General features: G+C 42.4%; 1 protein-coding gene across 1 annotated transcript in view; it reads left to right on the top strand.

Annotated features, from left to right (window-relative positions):
* Positions 1-15,076, top strand: part of LOC134603055 (substance-P receptor) — a 226,122-nt gene that overhangs the window by 126,876 nt on the left and 84,170 nt on the right. The gene's annotated exons all lie outside the window — the stretch shown is intronic.

Below are 15,076 nucleotides of genomic sequence, written 5' to 3'. Positions count from 1 at the left end.
CATATTTTTCCATGTATAAGACTGTGTTTTAAAAAAAAATTTTGTCTAAAACTGTGGGTCATCTTATACGCAGAATGTCACTGCAGCGGTTAAAAAAAACAGTTGTGCGCGGGCCTTTGATGCAGGTTAATACTTAATGTATTTGAATTAAGTTTATAACTATAGATTAACAAAGTTCATTTTCAGTAAGCTCTTCTAAAAGAAGAAAGGGAAGAAGAATACATTTATAAAATATATATATATATATATATATATATATATATATATACATACCATAAATATACAAAACTAATTAATGTAATGGTCTACCTGCCAATTAAACATATTCAGGTTTCTTCCCAAGCAGAGGTGATTGTATTGGGTCTTTCAACTATAATTGTTACCCTGTTATGAAGTGTTTTCTGAAAATGATAGATCATATTAAAAAGAAAAAAAAAAAGAAATGTCCAATGTGACATTAATTAAACAATAAATGTAATTGTACCTGCCTCCATGGGCTTGTTCTGTATTGGTGTAATCAGAGCAATGCACCAGAGCCCATCAATTCTGAAAGGTCTTGAAGTCATCGTTGGTTTTTCAGATCACTTCTTCTCTATTAGAACCTCTTCATATATAAGTGTGAATTTTCTTTAAGGGAATCATCATTTAAAATAATTCTTTGTTGGATGATTGAGAATTAATTTATGTAGCTGTGATAAAGCTCTCTATAAAGTAATATGAAAGAATAAAAGTGGAATTGGAGTAGATAGGCTAATCTGTTTTATCAGACAAGCTCATAATTAACAAATTACAAGCTTTCAAAGCTCCCAGGCTTCCCTTTGAGGGTTTAAACTTGTTAATTGCAGAGCTATTAAACTATATGCTGGTCCAATTAACGGTATCAAGTTATTGATGTTAGTGTAAGTCAACCTGTTACCCTAATCAACTTTGACTTTTCAATAACATATGTGCCCAGATAACCAGGGCCTGTTCCTCAATAAATGTATTTCTCACGAGTTTACATGGTAAGCAACTGTGCCACTATTTTTGCTGCCCTTCCATGAGGTACAAGTGTATTCTTTCATGGGTATACTGACTAAGAAAAAAAATAATAATTGAAATGTAAAGGAACACTCCAGGCACTATCTAAATTAGGTTGTTATGGTTCCAGGAGGCCCCTAAGGTGCACTCTTATTCCGATGGGTTAAACCGTTCTCAAAAGATTTAACCCCACAAAAAGTTATCCAGCACCAATCTTATCTCCCCCCAGGCGGCATCGGCTTCTGAAATCTCAGTTTCAGGAAGTCCCGCCAGACAGGGGCGCTGCTGATTGCCTCAAAGAGGTCAGCTGACACGCTCAGCCAATGAGTGACTCCCCATTCACAAAACTGGCTTGGAAAGAAATGTACCTTTTCTAAGTCAGTTTTGTGAATGGAGAGTCACTAATTGACTGAGATCGTCAGCTGATTGCTCTCTGCTAATCAGTGGTGCCCCTGCCTGGTGGCACTTTGCACATTTTGGAAATTGAAATTTCAGAAGTCGGATGCCTCTGGGGGGGGGATGAGGTCAGTGCTGGAGGAAGCTTTCGGTTATAACCATTTTGACCCCACGAGGTAAGAGTAAGCCGGGGGGGGGGGGGGGGCCTCCTGGTACCAATCATGGTAAGTGACCAGTATATATTCACAAAGTCAAATAATCTACCTCTTGTGTGCGACAAAATGCATGCTTTTCTGATAAATAAAGAGTAAAAATAGCATGTCCCATTATTTTACTGTCTCCTATGACAATATAGAAAATAAAATAGAGTGAATAATGATAATATAACAAGATAGAATAAATACTTTATGTTGTATGCAAAAGAGATGCCACGCGAATAATAACACGGTAACATAGTAACTGAGGTTTTCAAAAAACGAAGTCAATCAAGTTCTACTTTTCACACATTCCTGTTGCTGGTGATGATCCATAATTAGAATTCAATTAGAATTAAAATGAATTAATGTAACAGTTCTGTAAACATAATAAATATAACAGAACTTTCCATTATAACAAAACTATTACTCCAATTAAATTCCCTGTGGAATCTGTACTGTGTAGCCTTCACTGAATAAGCTTTCACAATAAGTGTTTGTTTATCTTCTGTGCTAAAATGCCACGTAACACAGATGATAAAAAAAAATGGCAATGATAAATCGGGCTTAGAATTTAAAGTAAGTTTATATTGTTGAGTCAATACTCTGAAGCTCTCTTCCCCTAGCTGATTTATTCAGCGAATGGAGATCGGATTAAGACAGTTCAATATTTTCTTTGGACTGGTAAAGTTCTGAATTATGCAGAAAGAATATAAATCTTGGTGGCTAAAGTGATGGATATATCTTGTTTCTGAAACCAGAGGAGGTACCTAGCATTAATTAATGTGAGAATGTCCAAGAATCCACCTGTTCATTTGTGAAATGTCTATTGGCCAAAGACAGGTCCCAATGCTTTTAGACACTCATCAGCACATCTCAAACATTTCCAATAGGATCTGGAAAGGTTTTGTTGATGTTCTGTCCCTGAATAACTTAAACTGTTTGAAACCTGCCCCATCTAGTATGTTAAACTCAATAGCATAATATAGTATGGTAATGCATAAAACATAGAACAATGCCCTAAGGAACTCTGTATTTTCTATTCTAATGGTCATCTCTTTTGCTCTAGCATACTACCGTTAACCACAGAGCCTACAGACATTAACTGTGAAATAACATAGGGATTATCAAGGGACACACAATGAATACCAATATATTCATTCTTCAAGTAAACAAGGTTTAGTCCTGACTCTTCCTGCATCACATCTTTATATATCTGCTCTGATTTTGATCAAACAAGACTCGCCCCCTTCATGGTCACTATTGTTTTCTTCTCTTCTCTAAATGGTTTTATTTCTCTCCCTCCCCCTTTATGCCAATTTTGTGAAAATTGCAGGTTGAGATTCAAGAGACAATTACCAACACATGAAACTAGGAATTGAAAGGCGGGAAATGGAAAGTAGCTGCCTTGGGTCTATGATACAGTAGAAACAGAACAAGACTGGAATGAGGTTCTGAAAATTGTTAACCCCTTCAGGAGTCAGTTTAGGAAGATCCTTTGCCGATCAATCATGACAGCTCTGACATAATATTGATTCCGGGGAGGTTAAACGGAATAGTGTTTTGTGGTTTTTAACGGATTTTGTAAAAAAATAAAAAAATAATTATACCTGTTTGGGGCTTGTTTGATAAACTCAAAGCTTACATATAGAATGCACACAGAATGAGGGTAAAATGAAACACCTCATAATGCTTTTTCAGTGAGTAGCATGGCTTTCTATGGAATACATGGAGGAGTACTTAACAGATCTTTACCAATTTTGTATCTAATGGATTCTCATTGATTGGGAAGAATGCTGATGCAGACTACTTGAACAGTTGTCATACAGCATAATTAAAATAATTAATGTTGTTCTAAAAAAAAACTATGCAATCATGGACTGTTTTGCCAAGTACTTGATCTAGTTTCTATTCAAATGTAGTGCAAGCATGCTGACTCCAAAGCAAGGAGTGTGCAGCATCGGACTGGGCCTGCAAGACCATTTTAAGACTCTGATGACCTCACCACAATTATCTGGCCATTCTTCAATTATATCTTTGACACACAGTTCTCTAGTGCAAAACCTTTTGATGCTGTACGCATGTAGAAAAATAAATAAAATAGCTACCATAAATTCACAAAAAAACAATTAGAGAACTAGATAGAATGATACACAGTATGAGAAAAAACAGCAGTACATTCAAGGTATGAGAGTACAGGAATAATTACCCCAACATTTACAGGAAATCTAAACACTGTACAGTGCAACTAATTGTTAAATGTGTTTCCAAAATAAATAAAACATCTACTAAGAACACAATTTATAAGAGCATGTGTTGAGTGTAGTCTATAACGGAATGCTATTCATGTTCAATTAGCAAGTAATAGTCCCATCCAAGTATATAAACACAAAGCTTTTTGCATGTTCTGCCTTTTGTACTTTGTTTTTTTGCATGAAGATGAACGGCTCTGGCTAAGATTGGGGTGCCCCTTTTGACATGGAGACACTGCTGGGATGAAGCTGGATCTTTGTACTAAATACTGGAAAAGAACAACACACACACACACACACATACACACACACACACACACACACACACACATACATACACACACACACACACACACATATACATACATACATACACACACACAAACACACACACATACACACACTCTCTCTCTCCCTTCTCAATTACCTTGCCATGCATTAGCATCACATCATACCCTTAGGTCGCTAAATCTAACAATACTGTATATCTAGCTATATTTAATTTTTTCCTAAAACTCCAACATATTCTGCTGAACCCAATAGCAGAAGCTCAAATAAATAATTTGCAGCATAGACAGGTAGACCTATTGGACAAAAGGAAAGGGTGTCCTTAAGGCAAGAGATTACAGTCTGTATGACTGAGACAAAATGTTATGTTGATGATAGAATGTAAAGCATAGCATATCAATCACCTGTATGTTAAAAATATATATATTGAGAGTATAGTAGAAGGTACATCCAATATGTTGCTTTTATGATGCGTAGTTAACTATTAACATATCATGATGGATCTTGCTGAAAAAAAAATAAAAAGTAAACAAACAGGGTTATTTATTATAGTGAGAATTAATGGTAATTCAAAGAGAATTTTTAATTTAAAGCTAAACTAGCCAAACTGGAAACATTCTCAACTCAGTTATGCTTCCAGTTTGTCTATTTTGGCATTACATTTGAAATGCACTTTTAATTATCAACAATTTTGACTATTTAAATAATCCTGTGAATCATTATAATAAAGACATGATTATATTACTTTACAGTTTATTCATTTAAATTCACATAACTATTGTTTCATTTTTGCTGATTGTTGCACCAAACTGGACCTGACACTATGCAGTTTTCATCATCACAAAATACTATATATGTTTTGCACTAGGTATAGCATGCATGCTTATATTACTTTTTTATAAAATATAATGACTTATAAAATAATAATTAATATTATCTTCACCAAAAGAGGAATTATATTCCATATCCTGTAGCACACAGTTAAAGGGACAATGTAGACACCATAACCACTGGTTAGGGTGCACTAATACTGTCTCTGCAGTCTAATGCAGTGTACTTTGTTTTCTAGAGGTCTTGAAAACAAAAGAGCAGTATGTAGCTTGTAGCTCTGCCTGAAAGCCCTGTCAATCAGAGAGCAAAATTTATTCCAACCAGTGGCGGATCCATGGGGGCACCGAGGTGAATTGCTCCCCACTCCCCAAGAGCGCAGGCTCTCCCCTACATGGCCGGTGCTTTCCAAGCGCCGGCCCTGCTATGCGCCTTCACGGACTGGAGGGGAGATCAGAGATCTCCCTCACCAGTCCGCAGGCACATTGCTGGAGCTGGCTGTAAAGGGAAAGAGGACCCGTGCTCCTCCGGGTCCTCCTCTCGCGAGCATGGAGCGATACCGTGGTTTCCGTGGCAACGTTCTGGATCTCGCGAGAGTAAACTCTAGCCCAGAAGGCTAGAGTTCACTCTCACCACTAGGGATTCTCCACCGGACCACCAGGGATTGAGAAAGATCCCCCCTCCCTGTCAAAGGTAAGAAGGGAGGGAGATCTAAAGATTATTTATTTTAATTAAAAAAAACACATATATATTTGTAAATCTGCCACGTACCCCCACACACGAAAACTTCAACATTCACACACTGCCCCCCACATATTGCCCACCCCACACATTGTACCCCCCACACACACTGTACATCTCACACACACACTGTACCCCCCCCACACACACTCTGTACCCCTCACACACACACACACACACACACACACTGTACTCCACACATTGTACCCCTCACACACACACACACTGTACCTCTCTGACAAATACTTTACCCCTCACACTACACCACCCCCCCCCCCACACACACACACTGTACCCCCACATAATGCACCCCTCACACACACACACTGTACCCCACACACACACACTGTACCCCCACACACAAACTGCCCCCTTACACACACACAAAATGTACCCCTCCACACACACAGCACCACTCACACACACTGTATCTCTCACACACTCTGCACCACTCATACACACACACACACACACACACACAAAATACACCCCTCCATGCACATTGCACCCCTCACACACACGCACTTCACTCCTCACACACATTGCACCACTCACACACACATTGCACTCCTCACCCACACACACACACACACACACACACACACACTGCATCAGGGGCGGGCTGGGAAGGGGGGCAGGGAGGCAATTGCCCCCCAGGCCGCCTTAAACCCAGGGGCCAGGGCTGCCCACATCCAGCAAAAAAGGAAAAATCTGAATCCCCTGCTTCTGGCTGAGGAGTCAGATTTTTCAACTTACCTCACTCTCTGCAGTCAGTGGAGTCGGCCGGCCTCTCCTGATGATGTCAGTAGTAGGGGGCATGACTTCCACTGCTCTTCTCACAGGACCGCTGGGGAGTCTGGGAGAAGAGCAGAGGAAGTCACGGCCCCTCCTCCTGACATCAGGAGAGGACGACTTCACTGGCTGCTGCTGTTTGCTTCTCCTGTTGGCTGCTGTCCACCCCTCCCTGGCCTAAGGTAAGACTCAGGGAGGGGGGAAATACACTTTAGTGTTTTTTTTTTATTCCCCTCCTCAGCCCCTGCCCCCTCCTCAGCCCCTGCCCCCTCCTCAGCCCCTGTCCCCTCCTCAGCCCCTGTCCCCTCCTCAGTCCCAGTCCCCTCCTCAGTCCCAGTCCCCTCCTCAGCCCCTGCCCCCTCCTCAGCCCCTGCCCCCTCCTCAGCCCCTGCCCCCTCCTCAGCCCCTGCCCCCTCCTCAGCCCCTGCCCCCTCCTCAGCCCCTGTCCCCTCCTCAGCCCCTGTCCCCTCCTCAGCCCCTGTCCCCTCCTCAGCCCCTGTCCCCTCCTCAGCCCCTGTCCCCTCCTCAGCCCCTGTCCCCTCCTCAGCCCCTGCCCCCTCCTCAGTCCCTGTCCCCTCCTCAGTCCCTGTCCCCTTAGTCAGCCCCTGCCCCCTCCTCAGTCCCTGCCCCCTCCTCAGCCCCTGCCCCCTCCTCAGCCCCTGCCCCCTCCTCAGCCCCTGTCCTCTTCTCAGCCCCTGTCCCCTACCTCAGCCCCTGTCCCCTACCTCAGCCCCTGTCCCCTACCTCAGCCCCTGTCACCCTTCCTCAGCCCTGTCCCCTTAGTCAGCCCCTGTCCCCTTAGTCAGCCCCTGTCCCCTTAGTCAGCCCCTGCCCCCTCCTCAGCCCCTGTCCTCTCCTCAGCCCCTGTCCCCTACCTCAGCCCCTGTCCCCTACCTCAGCCCCTGTCACCCTTCCTCAGCCCCTGTCCCCTTGGTCAGCCCCTGTCCCCTCCTCAGCCCCTGTCCCCTCCTCAGCCCCTGTCCCCACCTCAGCTGCTGTCCTCACCTCAGCCCCTGTCCCCACCTCAGCCTTAGTCAGCCCCTGTCCCCACCTCAGCCCCTGAACACACCTCAGCCCCTGTCCCCACCTCCCCTTCGTCAGCCCCTGTCCCCTTAGTCAGCTCCTTCCTCAGCCCCTGTCCCCCCTCCTCAGCCCCTGTCCCCTACCTCAGCCCCTGCCCCCCCTCCTCAAGCCCTGTCCCCTTAGTCAGCCCCTGTCCCCTTGGTCAGCCCCTGTCCCACCCTTTCCCTGCTCCTTTCCCCCCTCTCAGCTCCTGCCCCCTTCCTCAGCCCCATGCCCCCCACCACAGCACCATAACATCCCCACTACAGCTCCTCTCCCCCAATTGCAACCCATATTACCCACACCACAGCCCCTTTCCCAAATTGTAGCCATCAACTTGCTTCAGCCCCTATCCCCCCGTACATTTCCTAAACCCCCAATTACAGCTTATACCCTCCACTACCAGCCCCTGTCCCCCACTACAGCCCTGTCCCCTTACTCAGTCCCTGTCCACTGGCTTTAAAAGTGTAAAGTTTGGGTGTGTGTGTATGAGTATGTCTGTGTGTGTCAGTATGTCTGTGTCAGTCAGTATGTCAGTATATCTGTGTGTGTGCATCAGTATGTCAGTATGTCTGTGTGTGCGTTAGTATGTCAGTATGTCTGTGTGTGTGCATCAGTATGTCTGTGTGTGTGCATCAGTATGTCTGTCTGTGTGTGTGCCAGTATGTCTGTCTGTGTGTGTCAGTATGTCTGTCTGTGTGTGTGTCTGTGTGTGTGTCAGTATGTCTGTCTATGTATGTGTCAGTATGTCTGTCTATGTGTGTGCAAGTATGTCTCTGTGTGTGTGCCAGTTTGTCTGTGTGTGTCAGCCAGTATGCCTCTGTGTGTGTGTGTCAGTATGTCTGTCTGTCTGAGTCAGTATGCCTGTAACAGTGTGTATTTCTGTGTGTGTCTGTGTGAGTACCAGTATGTATCTCTGTGTGTGTGTCAGTATGTCTGTGTGCAAGTATGTCTGTGTGTGTGCCAATTTGTCTGTGTCAGCCAGTATGCCTGTGTGTGTCAGTATGTCTGTCTGAGTCAGTATGCCTGTAACAATGTGTCTTTCTGTGTTTGTCTGTGTGCCTGTCAGTGAGTGTGTGTTTTTTAGTGTGTGCCAAATCAGCAAGTGTGTGTGCCTGTCATTGATTGTCTGTTTAGGTGACTGCTTCCCCTCCCCCCCCCACACACACACGCACTTTCAATCACATGGGAAAGGTGTTTTTACTCTCCTCTTGGTGCAATGGGCCACTTGACTGGATTTGCCCCCCAGGCCTAAGGCTGCCAGCCCTCCCCTGCACTGCATCCCTCACACACACACACACACTGCCCCTATATCCTACTAGAGTCCATATCCCAGCAGTTCTAAAATGGTTTGACTACTTATTCTGGGAGGGCTGTAGTGGTTATTGTGTTTGGATTGTTCATTTAAATAATCTACCAGTGCCACTCCTGAGATTAGGTTATGGATCCGCCCCATTCAGCTCTTTTGGCACGGATTACAGGGTAGTTAAATTCTTCTTTTTACCACTAAAATGAATTTAAAAAAAACATAAAATACTAATGAAAATATAATATATTTTAATATATTGTCCATTAAGATGGTTGGTCTCATTATTATAAAGCAATGGTTCATAACACCTTTATTAACAGTGACTCAAATTATGTACATTGAATTATTTTTAGTAGCCAGTCCTCTAGGTGGGAAATTAGCTATTTCTCTTATTTTTACTTGTCATTTAATATACATGGATATAATAATAATAATAATAGTAAACCATTTATTGTGTACAGTTTCCTGGGTACCATGACAAATGATGTATCTGTTATAACCGGTGTGGGCCCACTAAAATTGCATGAAGACTCAATTTTTAGTATGGCACAGGGTTTAAAAAAATACAATTGTAAAAAATAGATTACTTTCTAAAATATGCTTTGTTGACACATGCTAGATTATTTTTTATCAGTAAATAAAAAGGCAACAGGTCAATGCTATTTTTAGAAGCCTCCAAGTATGCTAATATCTCATTAAAACTATCCATTGAGTTGTGGTGACAAGAGAACCAACTTGGACAATTTAGAATAAAATAACATAAGAATTAATAATCCTGCTGAAATGAAAATGCGGGACAAAAAGCATCTAAGTAGGGAATTCTATCCAACTGTGCTAATATTGCATCAGTTTTGCAAGTCACTGATTATTTAACCACAAACTAATTTGAGTTGAAAGTTCCTATACAGATTCTTCAAAACATAAAAAATAATTAATAACAGTGATGGCTGGCATTGTAACAAGGTGATAGGGTCCTAGATCCTACCCTCAAATCTTGACACAATGAGATCTCATGTTCTGCTCAACATCATAAGCCTCTAGATGCATGAATTTGGAAAAACAACATCTACTTTATAGAAGTCTGACTCAATACCTCGATGCAATTACCCAATGAGAGCCTTGCAATATAGGACAATATGCAGGCCTATCATTTCTGGTGCCAGTGCAAAGGGAATGGGTGATGTCATAAGCCCCACTAGGGCAAACTAAGCATGTCTGAGGATTGCTACCCAGGATATAGGGCGTTTTTTCAATATGCCCCAAAATCTTCCAATGATCTCTTGTTCAGATCCTCCATAGCATTTCCACTGTCAAGAAAAGGTTGGGAGAGTACACTGCAAGACTAATCATAACATATACAACTTTGTTTTTCCCTATTAAACTCTTTAGATTATTCCTTGCAACTCTAATAGCTTTTTTTATATTGCTACAAAAACTGTGGGGTGCTGCCCCACCTGCCCCTATGGGCCATTCTCTACAATGATCCGTTTCCAATAGAAAAACTCGGTATTGTATGGCATAAAAACATTTATTAAGATTAGGAGCTCCTGTTTCTTTTAGCACATAACTGAACTGTGAATGTAAAAAGCTTTGTTATATTCACAAAACACGAACACTTAGCTTTCGACAATTGTTCCATTATTGAAGCAAACTGTAAGATTCATTTTGATTGTGCTTAATCCCGGTTCCTATGCAGTAGGCTTCATGGAAAATTAGTATTTAATTTAATTCACATAATTACTTGCACTTAATTGAAATGATGTGGATGAAAGATATGTTATGAATATTAATTTATATCTTGTCTCTTGATCTGTCTGTTACAGCAGTCAGGACTCTAATGTGTCGTCCCTCTGGAAGTTGTAATTCTGATATAAATTCACGATTAGATTAGAAGAGGAGTTATCGCCTTTTTTTGGCACAATTTCTCTTTTACTCACCCCTTGTAAATATTTATATGATTTGCAGCCACGATATGCTTGAATGTCTATTGAGAGTTACGATATATATGTAGCAATTATCATGGCATCACATCAGGATTCATGACTTATAATATTGCACTATACACATGGGCAAATAGCTTGGTTTATAACTATTCCCGCATAATATGCTGGGATAAAAAGTCGAACATATTATATGAACAACGTTGAGGAATAAAGCTCTGTACAGCAATACTTTGTTTTACAAAGCTTTGCTTTATGGCGCTTCTCTAATATAAAGCTTTGCAGTTATATTCAAACAATGAATCTTCACTATCCCCACCATTTGAAACTTAGCAATAGGTAAAGTGGTAGCCTTTCATTATTTTTTTTTTATTTACTGTTTTCGCATCAGGTTTTATTTTCTGGTCTAGCTCTGCACCGAACCCGATAAATGAATTGACTGCTAGAGAAATAATCACCAATAAATGTGCTTCAGAAACACATTTATCACGATTATTAATAATTAACCTCATTAGTCATTAAAGGACCACTATAGTGCTAGGAAAACATACTCGTTTTCCTGGCACTATAGTGCCCTGCGGGTGCCCCCACCCTCAGGGACCCCCTCCCGCCGGGCTCTGGGGAGAGGAAAGGGGTTAAAACGTACCTTTCTCCAGCGCCGGGCGGGGAGCTCTTCTTCTCCGATCCTCCTCCTCTCCTCCCATTCGGCTGAATGGGCACGCACGGCAAGAGCTGCGCGCGCATTCAGCCGGTCTCATAGGAAAGCATTATCAATGCTTCCTATGGACGCTTGCGTGCTCTCACTGTGATTTTCACAGTGAGAATCACTCAAGCGCCTCTAGCGGCTGTCAGTGAGACAGCCACTAGAGGATTTGAGGGCTGTATTAACCCATTTATAAACATAGCAGTTTCTCTGAAACTGCTATGTTTATAAAAAAAAATGGGTTAACCCTAGCTGGACCTGGCACCCAGACCACTTCATTAAGCTGAAGTGGTCTGGGTACCTATAGTGGTCCTTTAAAAAAGAAATCAAACAAAAAAACTACAGGGGTTAATATGACCTTCATATTAGTATAGGGAGAGTTTTACTCCTCCCACATGCCTCCATCCACCATACCTACTAAACAGCAAGCAGCCATCCACTGTAATAATAAATTAATGACTGGACATCTATTATCATACAGGAGGACCCGACATATTGGTGGCAGGTTGGACCTATAATTAAATATAGAACAGGCGGTGAACATGCCTGTAATGGACCGTTTCGCTCACAAGGGGATAAAAATCGTTTAGGCGATAATCCCCTTTCTCATAGACCAGCAGCTACTGCAATCACCAACCTCCCGAACTCCAAACTGCACGTATTCACCAACTCTCGAACAGCAGACACACGAACCCTGGAAGCAGCCGAATAGGAAAAGCAATACGAACAGCTTACACTCCTGGCAATCGGCATACAGTCAAATTCCCCCCAAGCATGAGACAACACTTCAGCTTCAGGGTTAAACAGCAACAACAGATTTATTCACACACAGGCTTATATGTGATTCTCCCATGCAAAGGAGGGATTTACAGTAATTACACAATACACCAATCACACATGAGTTACCTCCCACAATGCCTCACAATCCCTCCTCTCTGCCCTGGAGATAATTGGGGAAGGAATCTAATTATCTCCAAGGACAGAGGCAAAACTCCATTACCCACATGGCAGACAAAAGGACAGTAAAAGACATAAAATTACCTATTGATGCATTTAGTACACAAAACACATACATGCAAAATATCCCAGCTTAGATCTGAGCGCACATTATTACCGAATGGCGCTCAGATCACATACATATAGTTCAATCGCCATGGAGCCAAAGTCTTTCACATAGTCTTTCGTTACACGAATAGGCTCCATGGCATGGCTATCTGGGGTGAGGCTGTTCATACGGTCAAACTACCGAATGAACAGCCAGTCGGTTCCACTACCGAATGCCGAGGTAAGGAGGCTGGCGGCTCAGCGGTGTTCGCACAATAAAGTGTCTGTTTTCAGTTCCATAGTTTGAGCGATGAACACCGCTGGCCGTTTGGGAGTTAAAATGGCCGCTGCCACGTGTTCGGCAAACGAACAAAGGCCATCCAGCATTCATCAATTAAGCTGCCGTTAGCCGCAGCTTCTGGGCGGTTACTTGACGGCACACTCCAGCTCCTAGGGGGTCCCTCATCCGGTAGTTTGTTCGGTAGCTGGAATCTACCGAACACCCCGGCTGAAAGGCACGAACAAGCCTTTCTGCAGGGAGAATAAACGTTTTTCAAGTCTGGTCCATAGTCCAAAGGGAGCAGGCGAGCAACCAGGCTTCTCCAGTTCACAGTGGCGAGATTGGTTTCGCCACAATGCCATTGTCTACTCCACAAAATTATGCTCACATCCATCCCCCAAGATGGTTAGGTGTCCCCGAATCCCTAGCCACCCCCCAATAATCCCTGTCTACTTCCCTTTCCCCACTAATAGTGAAGCAAGGGTAAAATATCTAGTACCTATAAAAGGAATATATATATATTTACCATCAGATGTTTACTTTCTTCTTAAATCTAAAACAAATTCCCAATTCAAAAGTCCTGACTCAACTCTTAAAATGAAAAAAAAAAAAAAGCAGAAACGATGTGGAAAAAAACAGTCATGCAATAATGATACAATTAACTAATCTACCGTATTTTTCACTCCTAAGACGCACCACACCATAAGACGCACCTAGTTTTTAGAGGAAGAAACCCAGAAAAAAAAAATATTCTGAACAAACTATCCCATAGTGTTTCTTACTATAGGACAGTTTGTTCAGAATATTTTTTTTTCTCCCCTGTCCCATAGTGTTCTCCGCCCCCCCTCCCATAGTCTTCTCCTCTCTCCCATAGTCTTCTCCCCCCCTCCCATAGTCTTCTCCCCCCCTCCCATAGTCTTCTCCCCCCCACCATATTCTTCTCCCCCCTTTCCCATAGTCTCCCCCCCCCCCTCCCATAGTGTTCTCTCCTCTCCCATACTGTCCCCCTCCCCTCCCCTTGTCCCATAATTACTTATCTGTCTTGTAGCGTGGGCTGGCCTTGCAGCGTGCACCGCGGTACTGGAACTTCAATTTCAGGTTCCGGTTTCCGGCGGGACTGAAAGGAAGTGTGCACACTGAGTGCGCACTTCCTTTCAGTCCCGCCGGAAACTGGAACCTGAAATTGAAGTTCCTGTACCGCGGTGCGCGCTGTGAAGCCGGCCCACGCTACAAGACAGGTAAGTAAAGCTTCATATTCGCTCCATAAGATGCACAGACATTTCCCCTCACTTTTGAGGGGGAAAAAAGTGCGTCTTATGGAGCGAAAAATACGGTAAGTTCGCCTAATAAAGGGGTTAAAAGACTTTACCATGCTATAAAATTTCAGTCAGTGCCCTTTATCATGAGACTTGCATGCCCACTTTATTTTTAACAGGCACTAGATTAATCTTTTGAGTTCACTCACTATTATTAGGGTGAGTGGGTACTCAGGGTTGTTGTCAATAAACCACAGCTAATACTTATCGGGCGGGATTAGATCGGTATTGGCATTGCACATGCTTACAAAACTTTATTTCCAATGATAATCCTCACTGTATTGTATCCATCTTGAAATTATATTTTCTACTATCTCTTTAAAAGAATAAAATAATAAAGCTAGCATTCATGTAAAAAAACAATATATATCAAAACCCGGTGACAAATATATTGCAAGTCTAATATGGTTTTTCTCTAACTGAATTCAAAGTGGATATCAAATTTAAACTAGAAAACTTCTCAGACAACTATGCCAGCCAGCTATGCATTCAGTTTGGGTACTCTGACCTTCAATTTTAAATTCACCAGGAATTCACTTGGAATTCTGACTTTAGTCAATATCTCTGTCAGTGCAAACGTCAAATGAAATGATGCAATTCTGCACTTCTCTCAATCCGCATGTGTGGGGAAATATATAAAGGATCCCTGTCGTATCAAAAATGACATGCAGGCTAATTCACTTAACCATGGTTGCAGGGAATTTAATGAAGAACAATAAATGAAAATCCTAGATAGTCGCAGTATAAACTTAGTCATATTTTTCAGATCCAGTTTGCAATTGTGTTTTCACTAATTGAAAGTTTAGTGCATAACTCTCATAGTTCCACTTCAGAGAAATATTGGATATATTGTATATGTGTATTCTTGCAGTGCAGTGATGATAAATGTCTGCTATTGTTTTCGTTTTCAG

Source organism: Pelobates fuscus, chromosome 3, assembly GCF_036172605.1.
Source record: "Pelobates fuscus isolate aPelFus1 chromosome 3, aPelFus1.pri, whole genome shotgun sequence".
Taxonomy (NCBI): Eukaryota; Metazoa; Chordata; class Amphibia; order Anura; family Pelobatidae; genus Pelobates; species Pelobates fuscus.
This window is presented reverse-complemented; position numbering and strand designations above follow the sequence as displayed.